General features: G+C 36.8%; 1 protein-coding gene across 10 annotated transcripts in view; it reads left to right on the top strand.

Annotated features, from left to right (window-relative positions):
- Positions 1–23,442, top strand: part of Enox1 (ecto-NOX disulfide-thiol exchanger 1) — a 568,850-nt gene that overhangs the window by 288,758 nt on the left and 256,650 nt on the right. For 5 of the 10 annotated variants that reach the window (XM_063232740.1, XM_063232743.1, XM_063232738.1 and 2 more), the window contains one exon: positions 2,691–2,831. The exons of the other annotated variants lie outside the window; for them this stretch is intronic. The gene's annotated coding sequence lies outside the window, so the exon portion shown is untranslated. The remainder of the gene's footprint in view (positions 1–2,690; positions 2,832–23,442) is intronic. 10 annotated transcript variants of the gene reach the window in all.

Raw genomic sequence — 23,442 nt, 5'->3', positions numbered from 1 at the left:
CGAGATTCCTGCCAAGCTTCTTTTGAATTCAAATTCAGAATATGGGAGGAATAGGAATGTTCATTAATGTGATAAGACAACATTTCTAAATGAATGGCATGAAATAAAAGTCTTTATTTTCATTTCTTCTCAAGACTCACAGCCACAATCATTTTGCCACTCTGTGCTTACAACAATACATCTTTCATTATATTTTCCAAAGTAAAAGGATGTATGATTTCTCTTTACAGTGACAGGCATGTTTTCTTGAACAATACACAGTAAAGGTCACATTGGAGATTTGAGTCACAAGCCCTGTGATTTAAATTGGAGGCTAAGTTTAAAAATGGTAAGCTTGCCAAGTTCCATTAAAAGCCATGGTGTCATTTTGGATTACCATAGAATAGAGCAGGATCCTATGGGAAATTGTACCTTTCTTAGTAGCAATACATAGATTTTCTCCTTTGTGACTTTCTCAGGCTGTGCTGTTAGGGTAGATATATACTTTTATATTAAGTTCTGGAAAATAATGTGTAATTTTATAAACCTACTGTTTTCTTATATAAAGTACTTACGTTTTCTGGCATTTCATTTATCAGAGGATATCTCTAAGAGCTTTAGCACATGTAAAAGCATTATCATGTTTGTTTATAGTTTTTGTTAAATGCTAGTTTCCTCGCTGAACCTTTCTTGATTCCCCAACAGAGAGAATTCAGCTCCTCATAAACCTCAAAGCACTTTTTCCTTGAAGATCCAATGAGATCTTGTTATGTGCTTCTCAGTGCACCAAACACTTTATACAGGTCTTACTCAATCCTCGAAACAGCCTCCAAGAAAATATATGAACGAGAAAGCAGAAACCAGAGAGTTTGCGTACGCGGGCCAAGGTCACCCTAGCTAAAGAATGAGAAGCAGGAGTGCATCAGCTAGTCTGCTTCCAGTCTGCTTTCCTCTTTAGCCCTATCTCTCTACAAGACAATACTTTTCTTGGAAAAAAAGACGCTGTCTTTCTTATTTCAGTGTTCCTGGAATTTTCTGACTATCTATTGACTCAGACATCCAGTGAAAAATGGCAGAATGGATACTTAAAAAATTAGCATTGGGATTTTTTTTTGATAAAGGAAATTGCTGGGTTCTGTATAGAATCTGTGTGTGTGTGAGTGGAATGAATAAAAAATGCTACTTTGTGATGTTTCATGAAGAGTTTCTGTTTGTTTTTCAACCCTATTACTTAGGGTAGACTCTGTTCTAGGGCTTCCCCTGCAATGTTTATCAAGCTCTTCTTCCTTGTTTCATACAAAGATGAACTAGTTCTATCACTATTCTTTTTTCTTTTTTATCCATATTATGATCTCAGGCTTCCAGTTTCACAGAGCTTGAAAAATATTATCAATCACCCCCATTCTTTATTTATGACTTAAGCTTCAGTTGCCAAAAATAAAGCAAAATTTGAAAAATTATGTGTGACCTTCCAGGCTCCATCATTTTCTAGGCTTTCTGAGGCACTTGTAAATGCAGTATAGGAATGAACAAAAAGTTCCAAGAGCCAGACAAAATCAAGGGCATTGAAAGCTGGCACCTTGAGGGAAATTTTGCAGTGTTTACTTGGTGGATGTTGTCCTGAAATACCGCACTGTAAGAATGGATACTAAGACACCTGTAAGCTGTCTTTATGACTCTGTGTTGACACCAAAACCATCAGATTGTTAACTCAAAATGAGAAGTGCAGAGATCCCTGCCAATCCTTGTTCAGTTGCCTTCAGTTGCTGAGATGGATGAAGCCACATGGAGATACAGTTATATTATTCAGGGATATGCATAGAGGATATGGGTTTCTGGTCCTTAATTGCATCAGGAAGACCAAATGTTCTTTCCCTTAGAAACTGAAAGTGCTGTGAGTCATGTGGAGGGGCCAAAGGAAGATAAAAAGTTGGAGTCACTGTCCTTGATGTAGGCGGGCACACAAGCCAGCACCATAACACCAGGGAGCTGTTGATTTCCAAGAGACTTGCTGCCTTTACCTAAGGAAGAAAGTTGTAGGAAGAAAATGCATTGCTTAAAGCTGGGTGTCTATTTTTCCTGTGGGCCGAGGACAATATTTAGTATAAAAACACTAGGAGAAACAATTTCACAACTTAGTAATACTTGAATTAACTTAGTATATTGTGATATTTGTCCTTTTGTCAATCCTGTTTGTGGAATATTTTTCTAAGTCACATAGGACACAAAATAAAATGAAGGACAGAACCAGACCTAAGGGTTTTGGGTGTTAGAGGGCACAGGTGTAGCCTGAGGCAATAATCCCTGCATCAGTTTTTCTTATCTATGAAATGGAGCCAGGGGCCCCCCTACTGCAGGACTGTTGTTTGGGTCAAAGAATCCATGTGTCTGGATCCTGTCACCAAGCCTCATTCCTGCAGGTGCTCAGGAAACAGCCTTGCTGCTCTGTGCTCATATGCTGTCCCCAGGTCTTCTGTGGCAGTCTGGGCAGGTAAGGGGACATACAGACATTTGCTTAGTTGCTACATACTTCTGGACTTTAGTAAATTCTAAATACCATGGTGAAAGATTAATGCCCCACCTTGCAGTTATGAACAGGAAGATTTGGGGTACACAGTTAAAAGATACGAACATCATGCTAACAATTTCAGAGCTGGGACTGGAAGTAATGGTATTCTGAATGTGCCCTTAATGGTGCGCTTTGTTTCTAGACACATCTGGCATGTCAGAGCCATTATTGTCTTCCATGGGACTTCTTTTATGAGCGGCTTTCATTTAGAAACTTTTGTGAAGACATTTCAATCAAGTTCGCAAACAATACACTTTTCTTCTGATCTGCTGGTTATTTCAAGGTTTGTGTTTTTTTTCCATTTCTTTACTGAAAGCATTATTAATTTTAAAGAATGTTTGTAAAATGCATAATAATAGTCATACTGCATTTCAATACAAACTCTGCAACTAGAAAATTCATAAACTCCTTTGATTTCGTTGGGATATAGATATAAATGAAAAGAAATATACCATACCGGTTCTCATACTTATTATTGTATACTCTGGAATGTTACAAGGACTATACTCCATCACATTGGCTTAAAACTCATTTTATTTCTAGGTTCATATAATAAATCATATTTTAAAAGTTGAAAATCAAAATTGCATTTCTTAATATCGACTAGCATTATTGTTATGACTGTTTTCAAACTGTAAAATCCCACTGAGCAATGCTTTCATTTAGTTCTGGTAGGAGGTACCCACTATTGGTGTCAGAAATGATGGCAGAGAACTTGTTTAGAAGTGTGTATGTGTGTGAGTGCACATGTGTGCATATTTGTGTGCACGCATGTGCATGTGTCAATTAACAGTTTGGAAACTAACAGTATTGTTTTTCAAGGAAAAAGCTTGTTAGTAAAACAAGCCTTTCATTTGGAATTATGTTTGCCATTGAGGTAGTACCAAGTGAAACACTTTTATTTTGAAAGCATTTTCTGACAAAGTCCTAACCAAAGGCTAAATTCAGTTCGTGTGGTTTTCACTGCCGGAGAAGGAAACAGGGTCTAGGGTAAGGTCTGGTACATGGAGAGGGGGAAACTAAATGAAGAGCAAGCAAGAAGTAACACTGAGCTTTCTAACATGACATGCCCTTCCCTAAGGCATTTATTTCATTTGGTGGGACTTTTAATCTGTCCAAGGTGGCAGATGTTTTCTTCCTTAATAGTCCTTTACTGTGTTTTACTTTTTTTATTTCTTCTATTTCTACTGAGAAATCAAAGCAGATTTTACTGCAGTACTGGGCTGATTTCCAGTTTTCCCTCCACACTCTTTCTTATTGGGCCTCATGATTAGCTCCCAATGAAGAGTGAGACAGACAGTATTTCTTGGGGGACTGGGTCCATGGGAAGTTGTGCCCCCATTTGCCACCCTGCAGTCTGTCAATTTGGTTGGATGTACAATGTGTTAGATCCTAATAACAGTAACCATGGAAACAGAAGCATTGGAAAAGATTTGAGAAGTTACCTAAATGCTCTTCCCTCGAACATAAGTAAGATTCTGCTTCAACTAGCTGAAACCCTTAAGAGTCTATTTGTTTTTAAGTCTTCATACCCAAGGATCTACAGCCCTTTTTTTCTTTTTCATTGTGGTAATACATCTCTATAAAACATGAATTTTATCCTTTATAAAAATTTTAAGTGCAGAGTTGATGACACACACTGTAACCCAGCAAATCCTTTATTACCTTTTCATCTTGCTTGACTGAAACTATACCTGTTGAATAGCAACCACCCATATTCCCTCCCTCTGTCTCCACTCTACTTTCTTTGTCTATAAGTTTGACAATTTTTGGTATTTCATGAGTGGAGTCATGCGGTATTTGTCCTTCTGTGACTCATTTGTTTCAGCTAGCAGATTGACCTTAGTTCACCCACATTTTCACATACGGCAAGATTTCCTTCTGTCGTAAATCTGAGGGATATTCCTAAGTGTACTTTGCGTTTTCTTTATTCATCTGCAGATGAACATTTATATTATTGATGTGGGTCTTAACTACTGTGAACAATGTTATAATGAACATAGTGTAAAGTTTTTGGATATATACTGAGAAGTAGGATTGCTGGATTACATGGTAATTTTTTTTATTTTTAGAAGAATCTCTATACTGTTTTCTATAATAGCCATTTAATTTTGCATTTACACCACTGGGGGTACAGAACTTGGAGTTTCTCCATGTTAGTATTTCTCTCTCTCTGTTTCTCTCTCTTTCTCTATCTCTCTTGTTACCACTTTAAAACATGTAAACTAATAGCTCATTTGCATTTCCCTGATGATTAATAATGAGGAGCATCATTTTATGTGTCTATTGTCCATTTGTAAGCTTTCTTGGGGGAAATGTTTATTCAAATCTGTGACTGTTATTCCAGGTATATCAACTTCATTAATTAAGAAATGCCCAGCAGATTAATATGGCAGGCTCCTGGGTATATCTGGGTAGGTCATGGAGGTATGGGCTTGAATGCTACCCTTGCCCATCCCTCTCTGGCACTGTTTCCTTTCTCTGCTTCCTGGCTGCCTGGAACTGTTAGTTTAGCTCCACTGTGCCCTTCTGCCATGGTTTTACCTCGGGACCTGCTGAACATGGACTGGAATCTCATCAAGCTGTGAGTTAAATTAAATTTTTTCTCCTTCAAATTGTAACAGATATTTTGTCCAGCAGTGGGGAAGCTGACTAATGCAGTACAATGTTGTTATCTATTTTTGAATTTTTTAAAATTTGATTTGATTTGATTAGTGCATGTTTGCAATTCATGTAGTCATCTTGGGGAGTGGTCACATGTACATTTTACAGCTCCTATTTATCTAATCCTCTCCCCCCTCCCATCCTCTGGTTCCCCATCACTATTTTTGTACTGATTGACACTGTTTGTCTTAGCTCTTGTTTGGGCATATAATATTTACATTGCTCAGAGTTATTAGCATCCTGTCCATGGCACATCTTTATTCTCACCTCCCCTGCTTTTGCTCGTCCCTCTCCTCGTCCCCCTGGACCGCTTCCCTATGGGACACAATTTGTTCATTTTTTCATTATATTATTCATGTTTTTGTTACTGACTTGTAAGCATTTCTTATATATTCATATGAAGCCCTGATCAGACATATTCGGAGCAAATACTTTCTCCCGGGTTGTAAGTTGCCTTTATGTGCTGTTGATTGCTTTGTTTGCTGTAGAAACTTTTTAGTTTGATGTAATCCCATTTGCCTACTTTTGCTTTTATTATCTGTGTCATATGTAAGAAATCATATCCTAAATCAGTGACGTGAGCTTTATGCATGTATTTTCCAAATAATTTTGTATTTTCAGGTCTTATGTTTAAGTCTTCTCAGTTTGGGATTGGTTTTAGAGTATGGTATAAAATTCAGGTCCATTTATTCCTTTGCAAGTGGATATCCAATTTTCCCAAAACATTATGTTGAAGAGACTATGCTTAACGTATTTTAGAGTCTTGATATCTTTGTCAAAGGTTATGCTACTAAATACACATAGCTTTATTTCTAGTCCCTCTATTATCTTCTTTTGATCTATACGTCTGCCTCTGTGTTAGTATCATGGGAAAGTACATGTACTTACCATATTAATTCTTATTCTCCTTTCCCTCTCTCCTCCCCATACCCACCTCTGAATTCCCTTCTGATTGCAAAGATCTATTCCCTAATTGTCTTTTATTTTGTTTTTAAAAATTATTTATACTTTGTGTTTCTCTTATATAATTACCATTGTGACATTTGGACATCAAGAAATATAAGGCTCCCAGTGTAGTTCTTATTTCTCATGATGCTTTGTTCATGTAAGGACTTTTGTTGTTCAGTATGAATCTTAGAATGCTTTTTATTTATTTTTTAAAGGAGGCAAGGGTTATTTAGCCACAATTTGAGGGGGGTTCAGCCCATAATCATCTTGGCTCCAAGGCAGTGTGGCATGGCACAGGAGGAGCATGTGTCTTCCTGCTTTATTTCTGTGTAAAGTATTACCATTTTCCCCCTAAATTGGAACCATTACCCATTTATGAATATTGAATATTTGAACTGTGGCTATAGTAGGAGTAAGAAAACAGATTTTTGTTTTAATTTAGTTTTTCAATTTTTTTATTAGTATGTGGCTGCAACTCATAATATTTACTTCCATCCTGGAGGGAGAGGTACATGTATTCAACATATCGTAATTCTTTTTAGTCCCCTTTCTCTCTCTCTCCTCTGTGCCCCCACCTCTAGATCCCCTTCCTATTTGCAAAAGATCTCTTTCTCGTTTCCTATTGTCTATATTTTTTTTGTTTTTAAAAATTATTTATACTTTGTATTTCTTGTGCAAAATTGCACTGATTCTGCGATATCTTTTGGTTAGTGTGGATATTTTTGCAGTAGTAAGGCTTAGAATCCATCTTTCCATTTTTTTGTGTCTTCTTGATTTTTTTTCAACAATGACATAGTTTTTGGTGTACATGTATTGTGCTTTTTAGTTAAGATTTATTCCTATTTTATCTTACTTTTTATACTCTGGTAAATAGAATTGTTTTATTCATTTTGGGGCGTGGTACATTTTCACTATATAGAAATATAAGAATTTTTGGTTTTGATTTTCTATACTGCAATTCATCTGAGTTTGTTACTTCTAAGTTATTATAAGTGACCTTTAAAGTTTGTTGTAGTTAAGGGTGGTACACAGATAACAATTAGAATCAGGACATAACATTTATAATATTATTTTTGCAGTGGTCACCGGGAGTTAACACAAGAAAATGCAGGAAATCTATCTGCAACACCAAAGACATAGAATATTTAGTCAAGGCCTAAATCCCATAGCAGTGTCTCACATGAGTCCAGATGAAAACCCAGAGCTCATAACAATGCCTCCCATGGGTCCAAAGCCGACAAGAAGGCCTCATGCCAGTCTCTTTTATGGATCCGTCCCGGGAAGACCCAAAGGTCAGCGGTGGAAGCCAGAAAGTCCATGCCAGTGGGGTTAAGGAGCTATGCTGGTAGGATGAGGGTTCTATGCTGCAGCCGAGAAGTCACACTCACAACAAAGACCAGGGCTGTCCTGAAAGGCACAACAGCCATCCTCAGTAACACAGAGGCCCCGAGCTCCTCTGACAACAAGCACAGTCGGGTACATGCCAGGAAGCCAGCCTAACGAGTTTATCCTGGAGACCAAGCGGCACAGGTCTTCCCCTCCAGATCCAGGAAGCAATGGTGGATGTGAGGACCAGAGCTTCTCCAGGAGAACCAACGGCTCAGACAGCAACTCATAGGAGAACCCACAGTGCCTCAGCACCTCAAAGCAACAACGCATTAACATCTTCCTTCTCCTTCTCCAACTCTCTATTTATGCTGGCAACTTTCCTCAGGTGGGGCATCTACACTCAGTGCCATGCTGATATAATCCAGCTGGCATTAAGTTGACCACCAGTTCTTAATCCATAACAGAGTTCTTGGCATGAGATATTATCATTAACAAACAGAGATGATCTTAGCTTTTTGTTTCTGATTTTGATGATTTTTTTCTGCTGATTATTCTGACAAGGACTTACAGTACAGTAACACGGGAAATGGCAAGAGCAGTGTCCTTGCCTTATTTCAAACCTTACAACTTTTTAAGATTTTCACCATTAAGAATGGTATCTGCAGTTGGCTTTTTACATATAGGTTTTGTTACGTTGCAGTAATTTCCTTCTATGCCTTATTTGCTGACTTCTTAAATCACAAAATGTTAAGCTAAATATTTTTCAACATTTATTGAGAGGATCATGATTTTTATCCTTTTTTATGTTAATATTGTGTGTCATATTGAGTAGTTTCTGTATATTGACTCATCCTTGTATTCCTAGGGTAAATCCAACTTGCTTAGGATATGTAATCCTGTTATTGACCAGGTAAATTTGGTTTGCTAACATTGTTGAGTTTTTTTCTTTTTTGCAGCTTTATTTATAAGTGAGGGATACTTACCTGTGGTTTTCTTATCATCTTTTTACCTGGATTTGGCATTGGGATTATGCTGACCTCATATAGTGAGTTTGGAAATGTTCCATCTTCTTTGTTTTGTTTTTTTTTTTTTTTTAACATTTGACAAGGATTGAAATTAATTCTTCTTGGAGTGGTTGGTAAAATTCTCAAGTGCAATTATCTGATCTAAAGTTTTTCACTGTTAATTACTTATTCAATCTTTTTACAAGTTTTAAGTCTGTTAAGCTTTTCTTTTTCTTCTAGATTCAGTCTTGGTAGATTCAATGGTTTCAGTATTTATCCATTTCACCTGTGGTATGCTGTTGGTTGGTAAATAAATGTTGTAGTGTCGTAAGATTATTTTTACTTCTGTAGTATCAGTAATGTTCTCTCATTTCCAATTTTATTTGACTATAAGAAAGCATACCTATTTCCTGATCTCATATCATATTAATTTATTTCTTCACCCATAGACAATTTTTTTATCAAAATCCCTCTGTATCATCATAGACTCAATTTTCAGTTCATCCTTTTTCATTTTAAGAGAGATAAGCCCATTTGTAAAAGCTTTTGCTATGAAATATATAATTCAGAAGTTTACTTATCTTCATACTTCTTTTATATGACTTTTAAGTTTCTTATATTTTGTTTAACTTTTTGAGAGTTTAGATAGAGCAAAGGAACATTAAAATTATTTATTAGTGTTTCTCAATTGATACAGTATTGATATTTTGAATTAGACAATTCTTAGTGATATATGCATTGTGGATTTTACAATTTTTAAAAAATAACCTTTTAAAAAATAAGTCCTCCAGCCCCCAGTCATTGTTTTTCCCAGATGCGAATCTTCCTTCCCAAATCCCTGTAGAGAAAATCTGTACCTGCCTACACTGTAGATGGCAGTATAAAAATTGGTAGAGTCCAGGCCAGATCAATCAGAGCCTATATCCCCTACCCTTTCTGGTCTTGGTGCAGTTCTTTTTTCACTTTGTCATACTTGAACTCTGAGCTCATATAAATTTTTAGCTATCTAGACATACACTATCATGCATATGGGAATGTTTTTCAGGAAAACTGGAAATTCTGGTTTGGTATTTAAAGGAGATCATTTTTGTTTGACACAGGAATATGGATAGGGGTTGATGTCAGGAAGATGGAAGGTCAGTTATTGTCTTGGTTACTTTTCTCTCATTACTGGTACAAAATTCCCAACAACCAAAATGAAAGAAGAAAAGGCTTACATGGTGGTTTCAGTCCATAATCAGCTGGATCTAAGGGCAGTTGGCATGGCAGAAGGGTAACACTTCAAGATAGCAGCCACCAAAAGGAAGGCAGAGCAAGCTTCTTTTCCTCCTTTGTGTTGTACATAGGCCTTCCCCCACCCAGGACCGTGTAGTACTCACAAAAGCTCCTTGCTGTCCTCTTGCACAGGATGAGGATATTTGCAAAGTAAGAAGCTTAGATCCCTGCTGAGTCTCTTATTTAAACTTCTAACCTTCTCAATTTGATACATGTATCAACCATAACAATCTACCCCTTGTCAACTTGGCAAGCACACACATTTCTTTAAATAGGCCTTCAGAATCAAAGGCATGCTTATAATTATGCCTAACAGGTTGTAACTGTCCTGCATACAAATGGAAACATACTAATTTCCTCTCCAGAATAGAAGGTGAGTTGTCCTTGGAGTTGCCAGAGTCCTAACAGTTTCAGCATTGCTCAAAAGTTCATGTCCCAGATCTTCTTCAAGATTTCAGACAAATCTTAGCTGCAAGCCTCTGTATAAAAGAAAGCAAAGTTAAACACTTGCAACATGCAATGGCACAAGATAAACATTCCCATTCAAAAGGTACAATGGGAATACAAAGCATTGGGACCAAAGCAAATCCAAAATCCAGCAGGGCAAATGTTAAGTCCTGTATTTGCATGTCCAGCATCTGAAGCAATCTATGGCAAATTGTGAACCCTAAGGACCTGGATGACTCCACCTCTGCAGCACTTCTGGTGCTTGTAGCTCCCTCAGTTTTTCTCGTAGGCTTGCTTTGCACTCTCCTTGCAGCTTTCTTCAGGTGATCCATGTTTCTGGCTCTTCCAAACTTCTGGAGTCTCCATTGCATCTTTGGCTTCACACATTGCCCTCTCAGGGACACACTGCCTGGCCTCCTGGGCCTTCTGAAATTGGGGTGGAAGCCTTTTTAACCTCTGAACTCTCATCCGGTATGCACCTAAATCCAGCACCATGTGGATGATGCCAAGGTCCACTGCCATTTGGAGCAGTAGCCAGGCTTTATTCAATCTTGGCTATAGGGGAAGTGCCTGGACTTCTGGGCACTCTGAATCCAGTTCTGAGGAACAAATTTTCTCTGCTGCCACCATTCTGGAACATGGTCCAGCCACCACTATTCTGGAACATTGTGCTTTGCGGCTTTTGCCTCATAGCAGAGTCCTTCATCCTTGTAGTTTTGAAGCTGCAAAACTTTGAAACCTACTGCTTTACAGTCCACAGCTTTACTGGAGCCTCCTTTGTGGGCAAACTCACATTTTAAATCATCTTATTGGGCTCTTGCTCTTGATTCTCAACATAAATCTGGCTAAAAGCCCTCTTCAATAGCCATGCCACAGCCTTAGCATTCAACTGCCTTCAAATTTCTTCTGCCAGAACAACTAGTTTGCTACCCTTAATCTTAGTTTCAGGCAAACTAAGCCTGAACATGAGCAAAATGCAGACAAACTTTTTGCCATATATGTCCAGAAGACATATATGTCTTCTGGAATCCAACAACCAATGCAGTCCTTCCTAGCCGAAACCACCGAAGCGTGGTTTTTACTGGTTTTCTGGTCTTCTGAGCTCTGACCAGAATCTCCCATACAGAACAGCTTTCAGGGCTACTGTTTCACATAGCATCTCTGATCCTTTGCAGATTCTTCCCACAAGCCATTCCCAAAGGCTCTTGAACCACATAGTCAGGTATAGTCACAGCAACAACCCGACTCCACTGGTACCAAATTCTGTCTTCTAGGACAAAATACTCAACACTCAAAATGAAGGGAGTTTATTTATCTTACTGTTTTGGGAGGTTTCAGTCCACAATCAGCTGGCTCCAAGGCTGGGAGGCATTGCAGAGGGGCAACACTTCAAGGTGGAAGCCAGGAAAAGCAGCTCAGCAAGAGGAAGGGCAGAGCAAACGTCTTTTCTTCCTTTATATTGTGCACAGCACACGCCCCCGCCCTAAGTGTAGAACTCACAAAATCCCCTTGCCCTCCTCTTGCACGTGATGAGGATATTTATACAGTAAGATCCCTGACTCCTTGCTGAATCTCTTAGTTAAACTTCTAAACTTCTCAAGTTTACATAATGTATCAACTATAACAGTTACAAAGACCAGAAGTGACAGAAAATGTGAAATCTGAGGGAAGGCAGAAAAGGGTAAGAAAGAAACACGTTCTCTTCACTTGCTTTCAACTTTGCATCCTAGTTTCAGGTCCTGGGCTCCCTTTCATTGTTCATGCTTGCACAGTGTATTGATCAAGTTTCTGGTCACTGGGAAGCAATATATACTTCATGCACACAGTTAAAAGGAGCATAAGTTTATTTGAGTCATAGTTTCAGAGGATTTAGTTCACGGTCAGCTGTCACGAAGGCAAAGACACTGGTGTGGGGACTTGTCAGGGGAAAGCTGCGTACCTCATGATAGCTAGAAGCAAAGCACGGTGGAGGAGCACCAGCCACAGGGATACCATCAAAGTTGTGTCCTCAGTGACCCGCCTCTATTAGTGCTCAACTTTCTAACAGCACATTCAGCTCAGAGCATCAGTGGATTAATCCACTAATGAGGATAGTATACCCATGATCCGATCACCTTTGCAGGAATCTAATAATCCAATTTTGACAACTCCTCCTCCTCCTGCTGCTCCAATAGCTCAAATATAGAGCCCTAAATTAAGAGCATATGACAGAGAAACAGTGGGCCTTTCAAAATTTTATCCACAAAAGCTTTATTAAGGAGCAGATTTCCCCTGGCAACCCCCTGTGCTGTGGAACCATACATGTTCCAGTAAAAGCCTCTCCAAGGGAAGACAAATTTTCATTCTGTTTTCCTTGCATTCAATGTAATAAATCATTGTACCACCTATTACAGGTGTTACCTATAATTGAATGAGTGGAACTCATGACTTAAAGGTACAGTTCCAAGTTGGGACATCTCACTTTTTATAGTGTGATTATACTGAGCATCTGTCTTAACTTCCCCTGAATACACATCGTGAGTACAGAGGTGAAAATGAGACCTGAAAGGAACATATTCTTGGCTTTCTAGTAAAATGAGAAATCCTGCTTGATATGATTTACTACCTATAAAAAGACCTCATTTATGGCTAGAGAAAAAAATAATATCCAAGGACTCCCATTATCTTCTGTTATTTAATTATTTAATGTTTGTGACATAGTTCTTGAGTCGGATTTATAGAAGTAGTGATTTTTCTAATCTGCGTTCTTTTGTACATAGGGTACAAAGTTTGACTTCTCAGAGCTTTTAATTCTTTAAAATGCATGACGAGCTCCATAAACATGGAAGAATAAGCATTAGCTTTATGAGAACACAGGCCTCTATTAGTTGAAAACTACAATGTAATAAAAATGTGAGCATATTATATTGGAAATTATACATCAGTATGCCCTCTTGTATATCTAATCTTCATTTAGAGGGCCTGCTTTTTGGCAAAACTTTTACTTTGTAACACCACTCGTATATGTGATACATTGTCCCTCTTCTCTGACAATGTCTTAGGTGACTCTTGCCTCACTGAGGAAGTCTGTCAGGCTTATTTTCATAATGATTAAAGAAATACTTTATAGCTTCTCCTATTCCAAGAATTATACATAATTAAAAGCTAATGAAATGTTAGTAAGTTACTTTCCTCCTGGATTCCCCTATAATGCCACAAATGAGCTCATTGAGATACTAGAAAAGTAAAAAATAAAGCCAGGTATGGTGGCACCTACCTATAATCCTAGCACATTGGAGGCTGAGGCAGGAAAATCACCTTGAGTTCCAGATCAGTCTGGACTACAAAGTGAGTTCAAGGCCAGACTGAATTAAGTAGTAAGAACTTAATTCAAAAAAAAACCAAACCAAAACAAAACAGAAATTCTCTAGTGGCAAGTTTGAAAGTATATCACCTGTTAACTAGGTACCTTAAACCTCACACTCACAGTCTATAAGAAAAAAAGTGTAACCTACACAAATAGTACATGAGTTGAAACACTCATTTGAAGCAAGAAAATGAAATATAACTGTGTTTGGATAATCCACTTTCATCTGGAAACGACACCCATTTGCCAAATGTGACACACTTCTTTTATCAAGGACAACTTTTCTTCTACAACTACACTCACCATTGTTCCTCTTTCTAAAGATAGAAAATAAATTGTATATTCCCATCTCAGAAATAATAAAATTATACTTAGAAGAATGGTTCCCACTAATAGTCCTAGTCTCTACACTTTCTTCATTTATACAATAAGATTTTTAAAAAAAATTAACTTTTATTATGAAGTAGTTTATGGAAAAGAATAAAACATGTGGCCATCCAGTCCCATATTTAAAAACCTTTTGGAACTGCTTTAGATCTCAGATTATTAAGTTAAAGAAAATCACCATCCTACTTCTGCCTCCCAAGTAGAAATATCACTATGATAAAGCTGTATATTACTTAATTTAGTGTATATATTCGTAATTAATAAATTTGTATCTACTTACCTGTACATACAATATTATTTTTACGTTTATTTAGATGGTGTTTTACTAATATATACATTTGGAATTTGGTTTTCTCCCCATTGTTCTCTTAGATTATTTCCATTAGTGCATGGATGTCTGGTTTACTCATAAGTTAGTTGTTAGTTTCCCACAAATGAAGTCCTGAATATCCACCTTTTAGTCATTTTTTTGTTTTGTTGTCTTAGCTACTTTTTACTCATTGCTGAGACAAAATACCCAACACCCAAAGTTAAGGAAGGAAAGGTTTATTTCTTACAGTTCTTGGAGGTTTCAGTCCATACTCTGTTGGCTCCAAGGCTGGGTTGCATGGCGGGGCCACAGTTCATGTCAGCTGCAGACTGCAAGGTGAGAACCTGCAAGAGAGAGAGACACACACCTTTTCCCGCCATTACATCCTATCCTGGCTCCACCAGGTGTGGCGTTCATACCACCAATCCAGGCGCTAGACAGTGAACCAATCACAAGCACATAATTGCGTGAGGGCCACTGACATAAACCATGACAGTTGTTTTGTCTTTTGGGAGTTTTGAGACAGGATCTCACTATGTATCCCAGGCTGGCCTCAAACTCCAAGTAACCCTCCTGCCTCAGCCTCCCGAGTGCTGGAATTATAGGCCTGCACCACCACGCCTGGCTGCCCATTTTTTAAAAGCTGAATTTTTACCAGTCTTTTGTGTTTTTCTGGACAGCTACTTACCTGTACCCTTCTCATCTAGTGTGAGTTTATTATGAGATACTGCTATGTCCCACCAGTGAGAGAATAGGCACTTGGGGAACTCCTGTTCCTTATATTGTGCCAGAGAATCTTTTATTTCTCTCTTGCCAACCAGGTTTATATTTTGTTTTGTTGTTTCTGCTAAATGTGTCTGTGCCCTTTACTACTGATGTTTTTATGAACAGTTTATAATGTGACTTTATCAGTTCCATCTCAATTATATATAATTGTGTCTGAAAAGTAAATAATGGCAAAGAAAATAGAGCAGAGATAAAACAGAATGAAAGGAGAAAGAAGTGTGTTCACTCCTGCATTTCTATTGTTCAGTTGATGTCCCTGAGAGATACTTTTTTGAAGTGCATTTGCACATTCTTTTACACTCCATTATCTAAGAGGTCAGTCCCTTTACAGGCTTTCTCTTTTCTGTTACACCTAGAAAAAGTTTTCCTTTTGTCTCTTTGTTTCATAATATTGCAAAGAGGTGCGTTACTTTTAAAAGATGGCTTTTTATTAAAACATTTCAGGCATATTTCTAAATAAATGTTTGCTTAGTATCTGGTTTCCTCACAAAATGAAAGCTACTGAAAATTCTGAAATGAAACCAGTGGTGCAAGCCTGTAACCCCAGCTGTTCAGGAGACCGAGACAGGAGGATCACAAGTTTGAGGCCAGCCTGGGGAATTTAGCAAGATGCTGTCTCTAAATAAATAAATAAATAGGAACAAAGATGTAAACTCATTAGTAGCGTGCTTGTCAAGCATATATAAATCCTGTGGTGCAATCCCTAGGACCAGTCCTCCTCAAAAAATAAATAAATAAACAAACATATACTATCTTCGTATTTTTGGTAGATTTTAGGGTTGTTTCATGCAGCATTTGGAATAGCGTATGATAAACCTTTTGGAAGGATCAAATGAACAAAGAAAGTAGTATTTGTAGAGGTTATATGGGTTATTTGGCTCAGATGTCTTTTAGAATTCGTACTGTCTTATCAATTGGAACACTGTGTTTAGCACTTAGATTTCTGATGCTAAATACTGAGGTCTAAACGAAGGAAAGGTTAGAGTTAACTAAGATCATCACTTTCCAAGAGATTGAAATTTAAAGTGTGTTCAAGCTTATTTAGAGCATGGAAAGAAAGTGTCCTCTACATTAAAATTTTAAGAGCTCTGTATCCTAGAGTTTAGACAGTTTTTTCAATTGTTTTTGTTTTGCTAATCTAAAAGAGTAAAACTCCCCCATCAATTATATTTTTGTATATGATTGTGGGCTCAGCAAATCGCCACTACTAACAACACAGTTTAAAATATTCCGAAGCATAAAAGCAGTTATTTCTAGAGTGAACAGAGCCTTTCCTAGATTCAATTATTAATTCCTTTCAAAAAACTGGAAATTATTATAATGCAAAAGATCTTACTACCTTGCAAATGTAATTTTCTCTATAAAAGCATTAATTAATAAGTATTGAGAACTGTGTTTGGTCTCCTTTCACCATGTTTCTGGTCTTTTCTGAAAGGGTTCCAGGGCTCCCTCTCTACCCCTTAGTCTTTATTTTTGTTGTATTTGATGGAATTCTGCTAAGCTAAGATTTGTGCCAAGTTTTGTTTTCAGTAGACTTCTGTAACTGAGTATAACTCCTCAGAAAATACAGTTTCTGTCAGAAATTCTGACACTCGTTCCCTGTTGTTACTGTGCTGGCTGTCATCACTCTTCTTAAGTTTGTGCAGATGTGTGGCAGGGAAAAGCTTTTCACTCTCAGTTCCCACGTGCTTTTAAATAAAATTTGTCCTGGGGTTATTGATATTCCCAATTTGAAATTATCAGTACTATTTTCTTAATGCTAAATTTATGATACTTAATAACCATCATAGAGGTAGATCTGCTAATGCCCTTTCTTATTCAGCATGCTTATTCTAATAAATGTAATGGAATTTCAACAAATGATAAGTTCTGTTTCTGGTGAATTTGCTTTAGAATGTCGGGTAGCAGCAGTGTCCATCTGTCTGCTTCCAGGTGTTGCACTGGGACTCAGCTCACATTGTCCCCTGACCTACAGCCTTCCTCACCTGCCTCTTCCTTTCCCTGGGCCTCTTGAGTGCTGGAGTTTCACTGGGTTTCACTGGGTTTCAGTGCCAGCCAAGATCACTAGAAAACGGTGTGCAGTAATAAGCCTGCTGTAATCTTTCTACATTTTTCCTTTGTTTCAGGCCCACATTTAAAATAATAATTAGACCACCAAATAGTTATAGTTATGATAATAGATTTTTAAGTTTTTCAAAAAAATTGGAGAAAATGTCTATTAAAATACCTATTTGGAAAGAAATGGAGAAGAGTAAAAACGATAAGGGTGGTTCTTAATTCAGATAAGATCAGCAACTTCATTTTGAAATTGAAACCTGAATTTGGATTCTTTTATATAGAAACAGCTATGCACATTTTAAAGATAATGCATTATCCCCAAAGTGTTGAGAAGATAAAGTTAGATTAATAATTCTAGGCAGAAAACAAACCAGGTAAGTAGTTAGACAAATCCTAAATTTCAAGTGTGCTCTTAATATTTGACTCACAGGCATAAACACTGAATGACAGAGTTCTCAAGAATGCTTGTGTAAGAGGAAAAATTAATGTAGTGAGGCTCCCTGATTTGGATGCCCTTAGCCAGCACACTTGTTGGAGTTAGGCGGTGCTTAATTCAAAGGCTACTATCGGGAAACACGGTAACATGTTGGGTTGATGAAAACCTCCACAGCAACAGCAAATATACTTCCCATCTTGCCACGGAAATCCCTGATGTCCCCTAATGTTTAACTCTAACATGATCCATTCTGGGAGAAACTATAAAAGTTTGGCTTTCTGGGATAAGTAGCTTATATGAGTCTAGAAAGCAGTGAATTCACCTAAGGTCAGTGGTAAACTTAATTTGAATATAGATCTCTAATATCCATCTTTGATAAATGCACTGCTATTTAAAGTTAAAGACATTTCGAGATTACAAGTATAGGGGTGATGTAACCCTCAAAATGATTTCTAAGTGACTGATTATTTTCATTTATATACAGCATTTTATTTCTTTTTAACTGTAAGATTTCTTTCAAAGAAAAGAATGAAGAGATATTAATGTGTAGAACACTTGACTGGCACCTTGTGGCTCCACTCAGGGGAAGGTTATAGAGTACAGATATGCCAGGACCCCTAACCTGCAAGAATTAAGAGCAGGAAAAGATAAGGGGAGAAGAGGGAATTGCCAACCAGCTTTCTTTCCCCTGTTATCCCAGGATTGGGCAGGCAGTCAGCATTTCTTTAATTTTATCTTTAGCTTCTATTGATATCACAGCTGTATGTGTGATTACAGAGGTGGGAGAAGGAGTTCATTTTAAAATAGACACAGGAAACTACATATTTTCCTGAAAAAGACATTTTGTTCTATTCATTTCCACTATATAAACGACCCTTGAATAAATACCATAAGCAAAATTTTCCTTTTTTTTTTTTTTTTGTCTTTTTCATTTTTATCGGTACCAGGGATTGAACTCATGACCGCACACTTGCAAGGAAGGCGCTTATGCCGCTGAGCTAAACCCCCAGCCCCCATAAGCAAAATTTTTCCAGATAAATTTTCCAAAACCATTTTTACTTACTTGAAATTTGTCACACAGATTGTTATTTGCAGAACAACATCAGTACTATTAGAAATTCTGTCCTAAATATTAGCAAAGAGTGTATAATCTTTCCCTCAAAGTGATGAGCTAAGCGAATGGAATTTTCTTTTTCTTTAATTAAAAAATTATTTACTGTTTTAAAATGCAAGAGTCAAGATCTATTAGTCACAGTTTCTTAGAATTCTCACAGGTAGGGGCTGGGGATTTAGCTCAGCGGCATAAGCGCCTGCCTTGCAAGCAGGCAGTCGTGAGTTCGATCTCTGGTACAGATAAAAACGAAAAAGACAAAAAACAAAACAAAACAAAGAATTCTCACAGGTATATATATTTGATATCTCAAAGGATGATAGTCATAAGAGGATGAAACCACTAATTTTCAATATTCTGGAGCTTAGTTTTCTTATAAGAAACATTACTAAGTTGAAGGAAACAGCTATTTTTAAGAAATTCCATTTTCACTAAAATATCTACTTATAAAAATAATAGTACTCCATAATAAAGTGTTATCCACAAAACATAATTTCACTTACATTCTTCTTAGCCAAACAAATCATATTCCACATAAGAAATTTGCTATCTTGTTTATCCTATGTCGAATTTCTATCATTTGTGAAAATATACTGTTGCCAGAACTTTTTTCCCCTAAAATTTCCTTATGAAGCTTATTTTTCTGAGTTTCTGGAAGGCATGCATAGAACTTGGCTCATCACAGGCTGTGAGTTAAATGATTGCTGAACAAATACGTAAGAAAATTAATTAAAGGTGCCTTATAAAGGTTTCCAAAAAATCCCCTAACTTTCGCTGGCTTAGTCCCAGATGGGAAGTGTTTGAGAAATAATGCTCGACATTCTCCTCCTGTGTTCTGTCTCCAGGGCCCCCCTCTGTTCATTGCTGTGGTATCTGGCAGGCTTTCTTTTCTGGACCCTTCATGTTCCACGCCGTGTGTTAGCATTTTCCTGGATTGAAAGTCAAGGAAATACCATTTCTAAAAATATATTTTGGAAAATGTGACATTTCTTTTCTACTAGTTCATTCACTTGGTGACCCTAATAAGTAACATTCATATGTAGAAAAAAAAAGCGAATCTGACTTTATTCAGGCAACAAACATAAAAATTGTTTTACGAAAGTATGAAAACATTGTCCTGTCTGTTTCCAAGAAATTTTATTTTTGTGGGATTATGGCCACAGGCACTTTGTGCTTACTAAAAATGGTAGCTAAAATATTAATGCTTATTTATACCAGAAACTTTTTATTTTTATACACATATTAACAAGTATAATTTCGAAGAATCCTAAATAGTAGATACTATCACTTATTTTTTGAATAAGGAAATTTAGTCTAAGAAACATGGCTAGTGTTTGTAAAACTTCTCCTTTTTTGAATCATGACTTAGTTGAGAGTGTTTTTCTTTTTTGACATTGTATTATGAAAATATTTATGTAGAAAAATTGAAAGAAATGTACAGTGACCACTCATACTTCCACAGCGATGCACCACTCTCCTCTCCATCCATATGTTCATCTTATTTTTGGACATATTTCAGAGTAAGTTGTAGACTAAGTAGATTTCCCTACAAATGTCTTGTGTATTGGATTTTTCCATAGCTGAGGAACAATACCAGATACCCACAGGTGGGGAGAGGTTTAATTTGGCTTGTGGTTTCAGGGGGTTCAGTCTGTGGTTAGCTGACTCCAAGGAGAAACATCATGGCCAAAGGCTGTGAGAGAGCAGAGATGCTTAAGTCATGGTGATTGGAAAGCAGAACAGGAAAACAGTATCATAGAGGAAATGATTAAGGATCAGATATAGACTTAAGACCACGTCTCTATGACCCACCCAGACATACCCAGAAGTGAGTTTTACCAGTCCCCTGGTGCTTAACAAAGCCAATCAAGTTAACACTCTATCCTAATTGCTACAGAATGGGTATATTTACTAGAATTCAAACTTTTTTTATGATTTTTTTCTTCTGAGGCAAAATTTATATGTGACAAAACACACCTTTCTTCAATGCATAGTTCCTTGTTTATACCTGTGCTGCCCAGGTCTACATCATCCCTGGAAAGTTACCTCATTGGCTTCCCTCACCACCTCCACTCCCAGAGCAAATTATTTTTGTTCTAAAACGTAATATAGGGGCTGGAGATTTAGCTCAGCAGCATAAGTACCTGCCTTGCAAGCAGGCGGTCGTGAGTTCGATCCCTGGTACCAATAAAAATGAAAAAGACAAAAAAAAAAAAAAAAAACGTAATATAAATATAACCTAGTACTACACTGTCTCTTGTGTCAGGCTTTTTTTCGCGTATCATAATGTTTTTTCACAATAATCTGTCTCCAAGTTTATTTATAGTTTCTTTTTATAGACTGCTGAATAGTGGCATTCCATTTTATCACAGTGTATATTATATTCTTCTGTTGAAAAACACCTGAACTCTTTCCATGTTTTAACTAGCGTAAGTAAACCTTTGTGAACACTTTTGCACAAGTCTGTTTGTGGGCACTGGCTTTCATTTATATTAGGTCAACATCTGATACTAGAATTCTGGTCATAGATAGGTGTATGTTTAATTTTAGAATAAATTGCCAGGTTATTTCTAAAGTAACTGTTTATAGTCTCACCAACATCTTATGATAGTTTTAGTTGTTCCGTATTTTCAGTGACATTTGGTGCTGTCTTTTTCATTCAGGTGGGTTTGTCAGTAAATTATGGTCAAATATGCATTTCATTTGACCACTATCTTGAGATCATTTCATATACTTATTGTCATTCATGTAACTTTCTTTGTAAAGTGACTTTTAAAATTACTTTGCTATTTTTATATTGGGCTTGTTGTATTTTTTTATTGTTGAAGTGTAAACGGTTTTTATACATATGATACTAGTACTTTATAAGTACTTTATATATTTGCCAAGTATTCCTTTCAATCTGTGGCTTGCTTACTTAATTTGGTGAATAATATGTTTGATAAGCAATAGTTTTAAATTTTGAGTTGTAATTTACCTGGATGTCTTTTTTCTTTCATGAATTTTTTTCTCTGAATCTTGCTTTAAAAAGTGCTTTATCTCTAAGTCAGGAGTCATAGTGTATTAAAGTTTTCACTTTTATGTTTACATTTGATACATATTTAATTATTTATTCATTATGTGAAGCCAAGGTGATTACTGTCTATGGACCATTTGCTTTTAACTACTTCTGTTTGTAGACTTTCCTTTCCCTATTGAAATTTCTTAGTACTGATGTCAAAAATCAGACGGCCACGTGTGTATCTATTTCTGGGCTCTGCTCTTTCCCACGAATTCTCTCACACTTTGTGCCAGTTCCAAGTACACTGATGACTGTAGCTGCACAGTAAATTTTCAGACCATCCGATGTAAGCTCTTCGTCTTTATTTTTCTTTGCAAAATTGGTTTGGATTTCCTATTTTCTATGAAATTCAATGTACACTTTAGGATTATCAATTTCTTAAAAAGCATATAAGTGGATTATAAGGCTACCTGACTGTGTAGGTACTATGACCCAATTTGGAAAGAATTCATATGAGCCTTCTAATCCATGAACATAAACTCTCTCTCTAGTTATACAAGTTTCTAATATCTTTCAGTAACATTTTGTAGTTTGTAGTTTAAAAGTCTTACATGCTGATTGACTTTAATGTTTAACTGTCACGACACAATTAAAAATTTTTTTCCATACATGTCTTTTGCTGAGATAGCTTGGTAGAAGTGATACCCTAGTAGCATCAGTATAACTGAATGTCTAACTCTTCATTTCAAAATATCTTCCTGCAATAGTAAATTCTGAAGAAATAATTGTTTCTATTGCTGAGGTGGTCAAAATACAAAATGAGCCTGAAATATCTTGTATGTCTAAATAAATGAATGAATGAATGAATGAATGAATAAAATGTTCCAAACAAAAGGATGCAGTAATGTCAAAGTAATACAGACACTAACCTAAGAAGACTCACAGTGGCAATAGCTGGAACAATTTGAAGAACAAAATAATGACAGTAGTATTTGGTTATAACCCAAAGAAAAAAATACATACTTGACTTTACTATGATATAAATTAATGAATAAATTAATTAATGGAGTAAAATAGACAGATCTTCCTCATAGAAGAATTTCAAATAGTACAGGTAGGTATCCCCTTCAAGGAAATGAAGATTACTTTCTTATAAATGTGGGCTGTGTTTTGTGACTAACTTTCAAAGAAGAAAAATGTTAACATTCCAGTACATTCTACCTTAACCAAGTGGTCAAGGTTTACATCACCAGTGATAAGTCATTGATACTGTTTGCCTACCTTGTGGTGCCACATGATGGAAATTGTACCTTGCTTCGTGGTGTTCTTCCCACTAACGTCGTCAGTCATGAGAAAAACACCAACAACCTGAAGGCAAGGGGCACTTTGACAACATGTGGCAAATACTCCTCAAGAGTGTCAGAAAAATAAGAGAAAACTGAGACATAGTCACAGCCTGGGATAGATTAGTGCAACAGGTTGATTGAGTGCCATGAGGTGCTCTGGATTTGTTCCTGGAGCAGAGATAATAAAAACTAGAGGAAGAACTTGGATTCCAGATGAGCTCTAAGATTCAGCTATTAGATATCCTGCAACAGCTCTTCTCTTGGTGGTGACCACCATGCTGCAGTAATGTAAGATGCTGACATTGGGACCAGTTGGGGGGGGGGGACATATAATAATGCTCCATGATTTTTGTAACTTTTCTGTAAATCTAAAATTAGTACAATATAAAAAGTTTTGAAAAAGGAGAAAAATAAAAGGTAATATGAAGTGAGGAGATAGATCTTCC

The sequence above is a fragment of the Cavia porcellus genome, unplaced genomic scaffold, assembly GCF_034190915.1.
Source record: "Cavia porcellus strain 051 isolate PalLab524CR breed Dunkin Hartley unplaced genomic scaffold, mCavPor4.1 scaffold_21, whole genome shotgun sequence".
Lineage (NCBI taxonomy): Eukaryota > Metazoa > Chordata > Mammalia > Rodentia > Caviidae > Cavia > Cavia porcellus.
Note: the sequence above shows the minus strand (reverse complement) of the source record. Positions and strands in the feature narration are given on the sequence as shown.